The sequence below is a fragment of the Lepidothrix coronata genome, unplaced genomic scaffold, assembly GCF_001604755.1.
Source record: "Lepidothrix coronata isolate B3197 unplaced genomic scaffold, Lepidothrix_coronata-1.0 Scaffold37, whole genome shotgun sequence".
NCBI lineage: Eukaryota > Metazoa > Chordata > Aves > Passeriformes > Pipridae > Lepidothrix > Lepidothrix coronata.
This window is the reverse complement of record NW_016690217.1, coordinates 7,020,600-7,033,602: the sequence shown is the minus strand read 5'-3', so window position 1 is coordinate 7,033,602 and position 13,003 is coordinate 7,020,600. Positions and strand designations below refer to the sequence as shown.

General features: G+C 42.5%; 1 long non-coding RNA gene across 1 annotated transcript in view; it reads right to left on the bottom strand.

Annotated features, from left to right (window-relative positions):
• LOC108496149 overlaps positions 1-12,370 on the bottom strand; it is a 31,460-nt gene extending 19,090 nt beyond the window's left edge. The window contains exon 1 of the long non-coding RNA XR_001874344.1: positions 12,268-12,370. This is a non-coding gene — a long non-coding RNA (uncharacterized LOC108496149). The remainder of the gene's footprint in view (positions 1-12,267) is intronic.
• Positions 12,371-13,003: the final 633 nt, after the last annotated feature.

Here is a 13,003-nt window from a genome sequence, read left to right as displayed (position 1 = left end):
AACCTTCCCAAACAAAATATCTGCATTTGCTGCAAGACGTGTTCTCTCCTGCATGTTTTGGTGTTAATGAATTGATATTTTTCCAATGAAATCTTATAAATGGAAAACTTAGACACATTAAACTGGAAGGTTACTCAGGATGAGAAAAACATCATCATAAGGCAACTGCATGATATTCTTCTATTGACTTCTCTACAGTTGAATAATGATGTTACTGACTACCTGCTAACAAGGTAAATTGACATTGCCTGTCTCAAGATATATTTCTTCTAAGATGTGCTCCTTTTTTAAGTAACCTTGTACGTTCTCCAAATTTCTTTTTCTCTGACTTTGGTAGTTTTATTTCCACTCTCTGAGTGATCCGTTTTTACTTCTCATTTTCATTTCCTGCATTGCCTATGATGTTATGCCCCTCATTAGCTGAATGTCTGGCATTCCTTCTCCATCATGAATGTTCCTGCCTTCCAAGCACAAGTCCCTTCTCTTTTTCACAAGGAAACTCACTTTTTCTCTGTCGTTGGTGAGATTTTTGACGTTTATCTTTACATTCCATATTATAAAGGAACCCAGAAAGGAGAGGGGGGGGAAAGGTGTACTGGCAAAGGCTGAGACATTCAAAACTTTGCTCAACACTGTTCTAGCATATAGGGAATATTTGTTCTGATTTCATTACGTGAAATTCCTACCATCTTGAAATCTGCAGTTTATTAGGCTCCTTGTTTTAAAAGCATGCTGATAGCCCAAAAGTAATTATTTTCTGGGAGCACCAGTTCTTTTTAACCTATGTACTTTTGAAACTTCCCACTTGTTATTGGTGAAGGGCAGAAATAGAAAATAGTTTTCACAGACATGCTAGAAAACATTCTGAGAGCATCTTTGTATATTTTAACAGCCCAAATTCCATTATTAATGCTGAGAATTCTGTCACTTTTGCCATGAAATATCATGTGGATAATGTTTTTACCATGATTGACAGAGCATTCTTGCCTAGAGCCAGCTGTTTGCTTACTGTGTACTACAGAAAAAGCATTTGAAATGGGCCTTGGCTATCACATTTTCATGGGATGCACACACACGTATACATGTGCATATTACACAAAGAACAGAAGAGCACACAGCAGCCCCAAAACGGCATCTGTTCTTTATAGTGAGATAAAGAAGCTGCAGAAGGAATGTTAAAACTTGCTGATGCTTGTTGTCACTTAGCAGGAAGTGTTTAGGAGTTTGTGAAGAACAAAATTACAATTTGTCAAATGTTGCAAACCTCAGAGTGATTGCATACTATTTGATTACACTGTTGCTATAAATAGGATTTCACTTGGAGGATTACAAAATAGCCAGCTTTTTGTTCAGTAAAATATTAGAATTTTAATTTTTTCTCTCCTTCATAATTTTCAATAATCTAAAGGGTTAAGTTACCATTGCTTTAGTAACCTATATTATACTTCTGCCAGCACACATTAACATGTGAAATCCAGACATCATTCAGCCTTCTGCAGGATGACATGACAAACTCTAAGCTATGATAAGATGATTTTCACATATGGTGGTAGTGTCTTCTATCATTGTTAGTAGTGCTTCACCTTCTAGTCCTCCCTGAAGTGCTGAAAATGAAAAATATCAAAATGTGAAACTTGTGTCTAAGGACATTTTGTCCAATAGGAATAATCTGACTTTTTTAAAATCTTTTTCCATTTGGGCCTAACATAATAATTCATGAGGATCTAAATGTGTCATCTTCACCTGTCGTTCAGTGGAATAAGACAAATATTTCTGTTATGACTACAGCTGCCAATGAAGCCTGTCAAGTAAATACACTGTGAAAGCTGGCAGATCTTTTGACTTTGGGGAAAACATCATGTCTTCAAATATATTTAACAATGAAGCACTGCAAATAAAGAATGAATGGGTCATTACGTATCTTTGGTAAAGATGTTTTCTATATAAATGTAAGCTAAATTAATTTAGCGACAAGGACTAAGGAGGAAGAAAATTCCTTTATGAGTAGGATATGGAGACAACAGTATTTTCTGGGACTAAATGCTTTGGTACAGGCTACAGACATAATTGAGCTAGGTTTACAAGCATGATGGAAAAACAATGTTCTACTGGGTACCTGAACAAGAGATTAGGTGACAGAGATACACTCATCTACTCCCCTGCCATTATTGGAGCTGTCAGAAAGGTCAAGATATAGCAAAAATTAGAGGTATGGGCACAAGGCACTGCTTCTGCTTGATTGCAGAGATCTGCCAAGGAGTCCTCTCTTTCCTTGGATGTCATCAAATAATAGATAATCGCGGTTGAATTTTCAAGTGCTGGCAATTAAGTTAGACCCCTTGAGGCGTGGATCAGATGAAGGCCACTATTTTCCTAACTGTTGCCTCAGGTTCTACAAGTGGGAACAGACATCAGTGGGGCTTTTATGCTCAGGGCTGAGTGATAGGACTGGTAATGCACGTGACCTAGAGCATGCCTTTTGCCGGGCTGTGTGAATGGTGGGGCTGCAATCTTCTAAGTGCTTCTTCTAAAGCCATCCTTGGTTTCTCTGAGTCATTCATCATGTCCAAAACAGCTAGCTATACTTGTTTTTCTTTGTTATTGGAATTAATGGGTTAGATGGAGGCAAAAACTGTCACCACATTATTGACCAGCTGAGTTTTCCCTCAATTGAGCTTCCATCAGAAATGCAATAAAGGTAATAAAATAAAAAGTTCTTCACTCCTGGAGAATGGAAAATAGGCTTTTGGGACAAGATAAATGATTAGGTAACCTTCTTTTACTCCTTTAACTTCTCAGAGTGTTCAGATGATTCTGCATTGCAAAGTCACTTCATATCAAGCATGCAAATTAAGTCCATCAGCATCTCTTATTGCCATTTGGAAGTGGAAAGTGAGCAAAAGTGACTCAATGCCATTTTTTTTCATACTGACTCTAGAATTATCTGAAATACCTCTTCATAGTAACTCCGAAAAAGTTGTATAGAGCTCCTTTTGAAGAACTACCCACTTTCCACAGAAAAATGAGCAATGACTGGAGGGATAACACAGATGTGTGCAAGACTTTACTTTCTCTTTTCCTCTGTGCAATCTAGACAAGCTCAGGGAAGCACCAACAGAGACTGTAGGAAGTAAGGGAGAAGTGGGATGACAAGGCATACATGAAGTAAAAGACACAAATAGAACTGTCAAAAGAAAAAGTACATGAGTTTTGTATTATTCACTTAGATTTGTTAAAAATCTAAATATTTTCATTTTCTCTTAATACAGACAATTTCCAAAGAAACATTAAGTGACAACACTAAGTAATGGGAACAATGGGAACTACACATTTACCACGCCCAGACAAATAGGTATAGGGCCAGTTTGGGCTTTAGCACCTCACTGTTGTCAACAATGGCTGTCATACAGCAGTATGTCTGCTGTGCTGAAAGATGTTCCTGTCACTGTCAAAGAACATCTTATATAAGCTGCTATTTCAAACTTGTTGATTGTATTAAAATTCTGGAACATTCTTTCTAAATACCAAAGTTTATTTCTTAAAATACCTATTTTACTTATTTGCACTGGACCGTATGTTTGTACAGGGTATCTATGAGGTATTAAGTTTTAAGCTCATTCTGTAACATGCTTTTTGGTTTCAGCACCTACCCAAAAAGCTGTTGAAGTTCATAACCAAAGAAAAAGCTGAAGTATGGTTGAATATTTCAAGTGTCTATGGAAAAGAAACTCCTTTGCCTTCAGGCGAGGATATATGTCAGTGAGTTTCAAAGTGTGGTAAACTGAAAAGAAAATGAAGGCAACTGAGTGCCCAAATCTAAGTTATGTCAACATAAACCATTTCTGACTAAACCCTGACTGGGCAAGACTCCCTCAAGCCAATATAAACCAATTTAAAGTTGCAGTAAACTTGTCCTTTGTCAATGAGCTAAACCAAGATGAGACATATCATGAAACTAAAGGAATTGGAGCAAAAAAGTGAGCCAACTTGGTATGACAGCAGGGATATTTGCACTTTAGAATTCATTTTCCTCTGAGTGTATAGTGCTTGAGCTTTTCCTGAAATTCAGATTGCCAAACTTTGCTTTACAGTTGAGACTGTGCCATGGGAGCTAGACCAATAGTTAAATGGAACTACAGGAAATTCACAACTCTTAGTTGTGTATTTGATTTTTCTTCACAGCACTAGAAATTTACTTACTGCAAGAGAAGTAAGGTATTCCACTTTTAACAATAATATAAAGAATATGACATAGAAAATGTACAGAAATCACTGCCCTTTTATTTCTTTCTGATCTATCTGCTTAATGACTGAAGTACAATCAGCGGCTGCTAGTAACCTAATTAAAAATGATAGATGCAGCAACCAGTGCTTGCATTTTTAGGTTGCTAGCAGCTTATTAGTTTTCTTTAGCTTGCTATTCTTACTAAATGCATGTTTTTATATGCATTGCATATTAAGTTAATGTGAGTTTTACATCTGTACTGGGACATGTTTGCAAAAATTTAATGCACTTAAATATGTTGTATAAACTGTACACGGACGTATCTAGAATCAATTACATAAACAGAGAATATACTGAATTAGAAGGGACCCTCAAGGATCATGGAGTCCAACCCTTAGTCCTGCACAGGACTATCCCCAACAGTCACAGCACGTGCCTGAGAGTATTGTCCAAACACTTTGTGAACTCTGTCAGGTTTGGTGCTGTGACCACTTCCCTGGGGAGCCTCTTCCAGCACCCAACCACCCTCTGGGTGAAGAACCTCTTTCTAATATCCAACCTAAACCTGCCCTGACACAACTTCAGACCATTCCCTTAGATCCTGTCACTAGTCACCACAGAGATCAGTCCTGTCCCTCTTCTTCCCCTCATGAGGAAGTTGTAACTGCAATGAGGTCTCCCCTGAGTCTCCTCTTCCTCAGGCTAAACAGACCAAGTGACCTCAGCCACTCCTCATATGGCTTCCTCTCAAGGCCCTTCACAGTATTTCTTGCCCTCCTTTGGACACTCTATGATAGCTTAATATATTTCTTATATTGTGGTGCCCAAAACTGCCACAATATTCAAGTGGGGCCCCACCAGTGCAGAGCAGAGCGGGACAATCACCTCCCTCGACCGGCTGCCGATGCTTTGCCTGATGCTCCCCAGGACATGGTTGGCTCTCCTGGCTGCCAGGGCACTGCTGACTCATATTCAACTGGCCATCAACCAAGAACCCCAGGACCCTTTCCACAGCACTTCTTTCCCGCATCTCATTCTCCAGCCTGTATGTACATCCAGGGTTACCCCACCCCAGGTGCAGAATCTGGCACTTTCCCTTGTTGAACTTCATATGGTTGGTGATTATCCGGCCCTCTAATTCATCAAGGTCTCTCTGCAGGGCCTCCCTGCCTTCAAGGGAGGCAACAGCTCCTCCCAGTTTTATGTTGTCTGCAAACTTGCTTAATATCCCTTCCAGTTCTGCGTCCAAGTCATTTCTGAAGATGTTGAAGAGCACAGGGCCCAAGATAGAGCCCTATGGAGCCCCACTAGTGACAGGTCACCAGTCTGATATTACCCCATTCACTATGACCCTCTGTGCTTCACCCACAGGCCAATAGCTCACCTACCCATGATGGATTTACCCAGTTGTGTGCTGGACATTTTGTCCAGGTTTCTGTAAGAAACGGTATTGAAAGCTTTACTGAAATTCCAAAAGATTACATCAACTGGCTTCCCTTGGTCAACTAGGTAGGTTACCTTGTCATAGAAACAAGTCAGGTTTCATAAGCAGGACTTTCACGAAGCCCTGCTGGTTGTGAACAATGACAGTGTTGTCTTTCTGGTGTTTTCCAATACTTTCCAGAATAATCTTCTCCAATAACTTTATCAGGCACTGAAGTGAGACTGATAGGCCTGTACTTTCCAGGATTGTCCTTCTTGTCCTTCTTGAAAATTGGGACAACACTCGCCAGCTTCCAGTCAGCTTGAGACCTCTTTGGATTCCCAGGACTGCTCCAAAATCATCAAGAGAGGCTTTGTGATGACATCAGCCAGCCCTTTGAGGATTCTGGGATGAATCCCATCAGGCCACATAGATTTGTAGGGATCCAGCTGGAGCAGCAGATTCTGCACAGTTTCAGGGTTGAATGGGAGTTGATCATTCTCACAGTCATTGTCCTCCCACTCAGGGCACCGAGATCCCCTTGGTCCATCATCCATGTTGAAGACACAGGAAAAGAAAGGATTGAACACCTCTGCCTTGTCTCTGTCCCTGTTTGTGAAGTAACCATCCTCTTCCTATAATGGGCTGATAGCATTTCTATACTCCCTATACCCATTAATATATTTGGAAAAAAATCTTTTTATTGTCCCCCACATTTCTGGCCAGCTTCAACTCCAGTTGAGCTTTGGCCAGGTAAATTTTCTCCCTACAGTGGCGAGCAGCATCTCTGAATTCTTCCCCTGGCCTTGTGTAGCAGTTCGTTTGGATACATGTCTGGAATAAAGACAAGTTCCAAAAATACTCAAACGCACAAAATATCTTTTATTACAGAGAGAATAAAAAGTAACAGTGACAAACCTAGCAAGAGGAATTAAAAACTAAAAAAGGATACAAAATAACTATATTATCAGGTGGCATTAAAACAAATACTACGAACAGCATTTAATACAGTATTAATTAGTGAAAAGGGATACCAAAAAAAAAAAGGATCTTAACACAATATTATGGATAACCCAATATTGGTTAGTAAAAAGGGAAACTAAAGGAAAAAAAAACTATAAACATAAAAGGGGAATTAAAGGAAGACTAAAAGGATATCAAAAAGTTTGTTCTCTCAGTTGCTTCCTATCAAAAAACTGTGCTTACCCACACAGACAGGCCAGGGCTGTCAGGATCTGCAGCAGTTGGTCGGTACCCATGCTTAGCGGGCATCTCCGCAGAGCAACACAGTCTCGGTGGTAGGATGAGTATCGCTCAACTCAGCAGTCTCAACACCCCATTTTTATCAGTTCCACATTACACTACGTAGGGCCAGTACGCAGTATAAGGTGATGCCTGAGTGGCAGCCAAACACCGCCTGATCATTACCTCATGGCAACAGTCTGCGCATGCCCTACTTGTAGGGCAAGGGGCGAGCGACCCCTGCCCACATAATCTTCCTCCCATCATCATCTTTCTCACCCCTATGTATGACCTCTACCATTGTGTTTCAAGGGTAGATGTATCTATCTTGCAGTATGTAGCAAAACCAAGGAAGAACTCAGCTCTGATAATGGGGGATATCAAGCTGACTTGCTAAAAAGCACAATGGACCTTACAATTAGCTTGTGCCATGAAGTTACATTGTACCATACTCTAGCTGGTTTCACATCCTAATACGATTCCATTCTCACGCCTCTATGCTCCATTGATCATCTAATTCAAAAGTACCCCCCTTACACCTTGCTTCCATTAGTCATACACCTTCCTTTTTTGCCTTATTTCCAAGAGAAGATTCCTGCAGCCAAGCAGGAAGACATTTGGGAATTGTATGCTCCTGTGCCCTTAGGAGGCGGTGTTTAAAAATGACCATCACTAATGGACCCCTGCACCTGCAAAAGCATTTTCTGAAGGGACCTTACTTACTAATTCCCTGAACAGCCTGAAGTCTGCTCTCCTCATGTCCAGAGCTGAGGTTTGCTGTAATTTTCCTCCTGTCAACACAGATTTTAAACTTGATCATTTTGTGGTTATAGGCTCTTTGGGAGGGATAGGCAGGGAAGAAGATGGCCACCAGACTCCACTTCGCTCATGAGATCCATTCTATTGACAAGTGGCAGATAAAGGGGGGCATCCTTTTGTTTTGGCTCCCTTTAGAGCCTGTTCCATGAAGTTGTCATCCAGGTTTTTAGGAATTTTCTGGCCCAGGTTGAACCAGCTGTGTGATGCTCCCAGTTAATTTTTGACAGGGTGAAGTCCCCCATAAGGACAAGGGGAGTTGACTTGGAATTGTCCCTTAGTTTCTTAAAGAATAATTCGTTGGTATCATCCTGGCCAAGAAGTCTATAGTAGACTCCCATGATGACATCCACGTTATTTGTTTGCGTCTTGATTCTTGCCTAGAGGCTCCAAACTGTGCCATTGGCAACCATAAGCTCCACACATTCTAGCCCTTCCATTACATAAAATACCACTCCCGTACCTCTTCTTCCCTGCCTATCCCTCCCAAAGAGCCTATAACCATCCAACAGGGCAGTCAAGTCACAGGTCTCATCCCACCAGGTTTTACATATACCAATGATGTCAAACCTCTGGGACTGGACCAAAACATCGAGCTTCTCTTCTTTGTTTCTCATGCTGCATGCGGTGGTGTAGAAACATTTCAGGTGTGGTACTTTGTAGCCAACACCTTGTGAAGCACACTGAGGGATCCCATTAGTGCTTATTTCTTCCAGTTTTGGAACACCATACTAATCCCTGGAACAACAAAAGTAAAGTGTTCAAGTTGTTCAGCCCAGTCAAATATTACTGAAGTACTTTTATTAGAAAAAACAGGCATTAGTTCTCATTGCTGTCATCAAGAATTGCTGTAGAGGTTTGGAAGTCTCTCCAGGAAGTAAACCAACTCTATTCTAAAAAGTAAATTTTTAAAGTTATAAGTAACTGAAATGGGAAGACTTGCACAGAAATACAGAAGTCTCAGACTGGGAGTAATTTTTGTTCTTGCTGTGTTCTGTGTTGTTTATAAAATTCAAGTTTTGTCAGTTAATAATTGTTTTTCTAATAAATCTTCTAATTAAAAAACTGTGAAGATTATATTACAATGTATTATTTGTTTATTTATCACAAATGGTTCTATTTTGTCTTGAAGATTCAGTTAAAAAGTTCAACTAATTAATATAGGAAAAATATATCTGGATGACTCAGAAAGTTATTACATGCCAATATGATCAATATTAAACTCTTATTTAAGAAAAAGAAATTCATCATCATCATCATCATCATCATCATGGCTAGGCTTCGTGAATGAAGACTTGGGAAAGGCACTATCCACATTTGTTACAAGCACGCTGGTGGCTAATAAGTCCAATACGAGACAGACGTGCCCAATTGCAAAAGGCACAGCAGAAATACTCCTTAGGTGGTAAATTCTGCAAGGTACGATTCTTTCTGCATTGTCTTTTCTCCTCAAGAGTGATCCTGCAGGCATTCTCAAAGGAAGCAGCAGCGTTATAGATGGCGTGTCTCCAGGCCTCCCGGTTGGAGGCCAGAGTAGACCAGTTATGGTGATCAATATGGCCAGGGCTGAGATGTTGTTTCAGGGAGTCCTTGTATCTTTTCTTCAGGGCTCCTCTCTTACGGTAGCCAGTGGCAAGTTCACCATAAAGTAAGATCTTAGAGAGGCAGTGGTCCTTCATCCTTGAGACGTTCCCTGCCCATCGCAGCTGTGTTCTCAGCAACATGGCCTCAATGCTTGTGACTGCTGCTTGTTCTAGAACAGATGTGTTGGTTACAAAATCTGACCAGTGGATGTTTAGGATTGTACAGAGGCAGCGTTGATGGAAGCGTTCTAGGAGTTGCAGGTGGTGGCGGTAGATGACCCATTATTCGGAACCATATAAAAGAGTAGACAACACTATGGCTCTGTAAACACTGATCTTTGTACCTTTCTTCAAGTGTTTATTTCACCAAACTCTTTTATGGACTTTTCCAAAAGCACTGTATGCCTTTGCTAACCTGTTGTCTATCTCTCCATCAATCTTACCATCTGAGGAGATGAGGCTTCCTAGGTAATTAAACTGCTGGACTGATTTGAGCTCTGATTGGCCAATGGTGATATGGGGATGATGGAAGACTTCCTGAGGTGCCAGTTGATAGAGAACTTCTGTCTTCTTTAGACTGACTTCCAGCCCAAAGAGCTCAGCAGCGTCCGCAAAGCAGGATGTTAAATGCTGCAGAGCTGCTTCTTTGTGGGCGACAAGGGCGGCGTCATCAGCATAAAGCAGCTCCTGGACAAGATGGTTTAAGGTCTTGGTGTGGGCCTTCAGTCGCCTTAGGTAGAATAGGCTTCCATCAGTATGGTATCAAATGTAGATACTGTCCTGATCCTTGAGGTCTGCCATGGCCTTTTGGAGCATCATGCTGAAAAAGATTGTGAATACAGTGCGTGATGGACATCATGAATATCTCTCCATTGCACCAAGACATAATCAATGAGATGCCAATGCTTAGATCTAGGATGCATTCCATGTTGTCTTCAGACTATTTTTCTGTTGAAAGATAGTATTAGTGATGGTGAGCTGTTTCTCCACATAGAATTCTAGCAGAAGGTGACCATTATTTTTGCAGTTTCCAACACCATGCTTGCCTAATACTTCTTTCCAGGCTTCAAAGGTCTTTCCTACTCTGGCGTTGAAATCACCAAGGATAATGATCTTATCATCTGCAGGAACCTTTTGGGTAAGGCGGCACAGGTCTGTGTAAAATTTATCTTTTTGGGCAGGGTCAGCTTGGAGAGTTGGGGCATATATACTAAAGAGGACAACATGTTGCTTGTTGTGTAGTGGAAGGCGTAGGGAGATAATGTGGTCAGAGTGACCTGTCGGCAGATTTTTGAGTTTAGGGACAATAGAGTTTTTGATCATGAAGCCAACTCCTAAGAGATGCCTTTCGGTTCTGGTTTTACCTGACCAAAAGAGTGTGTAGCCAGCACCCTGTTCTCTAAGGCTGCCTTCCTCGTGGAGACAGACTTCGCTGAGATCAGCTATGTTGATATTGAGACGTGATAGGTCGTGGGCAATTAGGGCAGAGTGACACTCAGGGCATCCACTATTCGCAGAATCAAGCATGGTTCGGATGTTCCAGCATGCTAAAGTCAGTTTGGTTACACCTTTGGAGGTAGGTGTATGCCTTTGTCTCTTGATCTTTGTGTGACCACATTAGAAGAAGATGTCTGTTGGTCGCAGTTAACCAACTGGGTGAAATGTGGAGATGAGCTTTGTTTAGGTCGTGTTTTCTAGGCCCTTCTCTGAGTGGAGCAAGCAGCGCTGTCCTTGAAAAGGCTGCTTGGTGGTTCAGGGTGCTGCCCCAAGAGACTGTCATCCCCAGTCAGTCTCAAATGACCAATATCCACATGCAGGCTTGGGTCTGTGGCTTCCAGTGCACCTTTCACCTGCCATTTCGACCCTCGCCCGTCGCTACAGGGCTTTGCGAATGTGGGTAAAGCCTTTGAGCCTGCGCAGTGGATTTTTTAGGTGAGACGCAGCATGCACGGAACTGAGCCCATCCTTTAATCCTAAGGTTCATCTGCCAGGGCCTAGCAAGCTTGGACGGTGGCAGCGATCCTCAGGACGTAGGTTTGATTAGAGTGTCCTTCTCTTAGATGGATGGCCTTACAGGGCTAAGTGAGCTCCATCTGCCCCGGTTTGGGATTAGAGTTGTCCTTCTCCAAGGGTGACTGCCAGAAGGCTGACGAGCTCATCCTGCCCAGAGGTGTATTGTGTCTGACCCTACGGTTTTGACCTGTCTGGCATGGGCGACCCTACCAAAGGGATGTACCATTGCCAGCATAGCTCACAACCACATAGGGTTACACAGGCTACATTCCTATTAAAACGATTAGGGCAGATCTTTCACTTCCTACTTTTCTGCCACCTGTCTATATTCAATCCCAAGGAAATACCCAGGAACAACCCTTTGTCCTGACCACTCTTGCGGGATGTAACAAATATATCCAGAACATACTGAGCCTGGGCAGTAGCTGCAGGTGAGCCAAAAACAAACAAACAAACAAAACCCTTCCAGCCCCTGTACCCACCCGGGGCTCGAGTACCTCTCAAGGCCCTAGCCCAGCCGATACCCCCAATTCCCGAGAAGAAACCATTATCCACCCTGACCTTGTCCTCCCTTCACCGTGTTACCTCATATCTTCCCACGCACCACTTACCTGTGACACTTCATGCAGGGCTGGCCCATCTGCCCTCCCTCCCGGCTGCCAGTCCGAAGGACCCCCATGGCCCACCCACAGCCCACCCGGCACCCTTCCCCTCCCCCAGACCAGGCCAGCAAACCTCTGTGTGCTGCGAGGCTTCCTCTCTCCTCTCCCATGAGGGCGCAAGGCCACGCCGGCCAAGCTCCGCTTATCTGTGACACTTCATGCAGGGCTGCCCCACCCACCCTCTCACCTGCCCGCCCGCCCGCCCGTCCGAAGGACCCCCACGGCCCACCCACNGAAGGACCCCCACGGCCCACCCACAGCCCACCCGGCACCCTTCCCCTCCCCCAGACCAGGCCGGCAAACCTCTGTGTGCTCCGAGGCTTCCCCTCTCCTCTCCCACGAGGGCACAAAGCCGCACCAGCGAGGCTCCCCCTCTCCTTTCCCGCGCTGGGGCTGCGGGGCCCCGGGCCGCGCAGTTCCGGTGGGGGGGGACCCCTCCAAGAAAAAGAAATTAAGTACACTATAAAAACCTGACTAATGCATCTTTACCTATAATAGTTTAGAACTATACAGAAATTTTGCAGTGTTGTCTGGTATATCTGAAATATTTTTCTGTAGCACTTGAGGACATGGTTTAATAGTGGGCTTGGTAGTGCTGGGTTAACAATTGGACTTGATGATCTTAGAGGTCTTTTTCAACCTAAATGATTTTGTGATACTACCCCATGGTTAATTACTTATTTTGATCCTTTTCTTCAGTCATTAATAATGCATAAAATGCTGTTTTCTTCATAAAATTTGACTTGTTTATATTCACACTGGTCATGCTATATCAAACCTCTACACCTTGAAATCGTGATTTCAAGGATTGGACTGTGTGGGTGGTGGCTGGGTTTTGAGGTATCAGTAAGGACATGCGTAATTATTGACAGCAGAACACAGGATGAATATTCTTTAATGAAGTGATGCAATGTTGGAATAATTTTAGAGGTGATAATTGTGATTAATGATAATATGAGATGGAATGTTCTTAAATAAAGTATCCTGTGGATGAACTATTTTTTTTTGTGAGATGGGAAGATATTAAGTTAGGAAGATC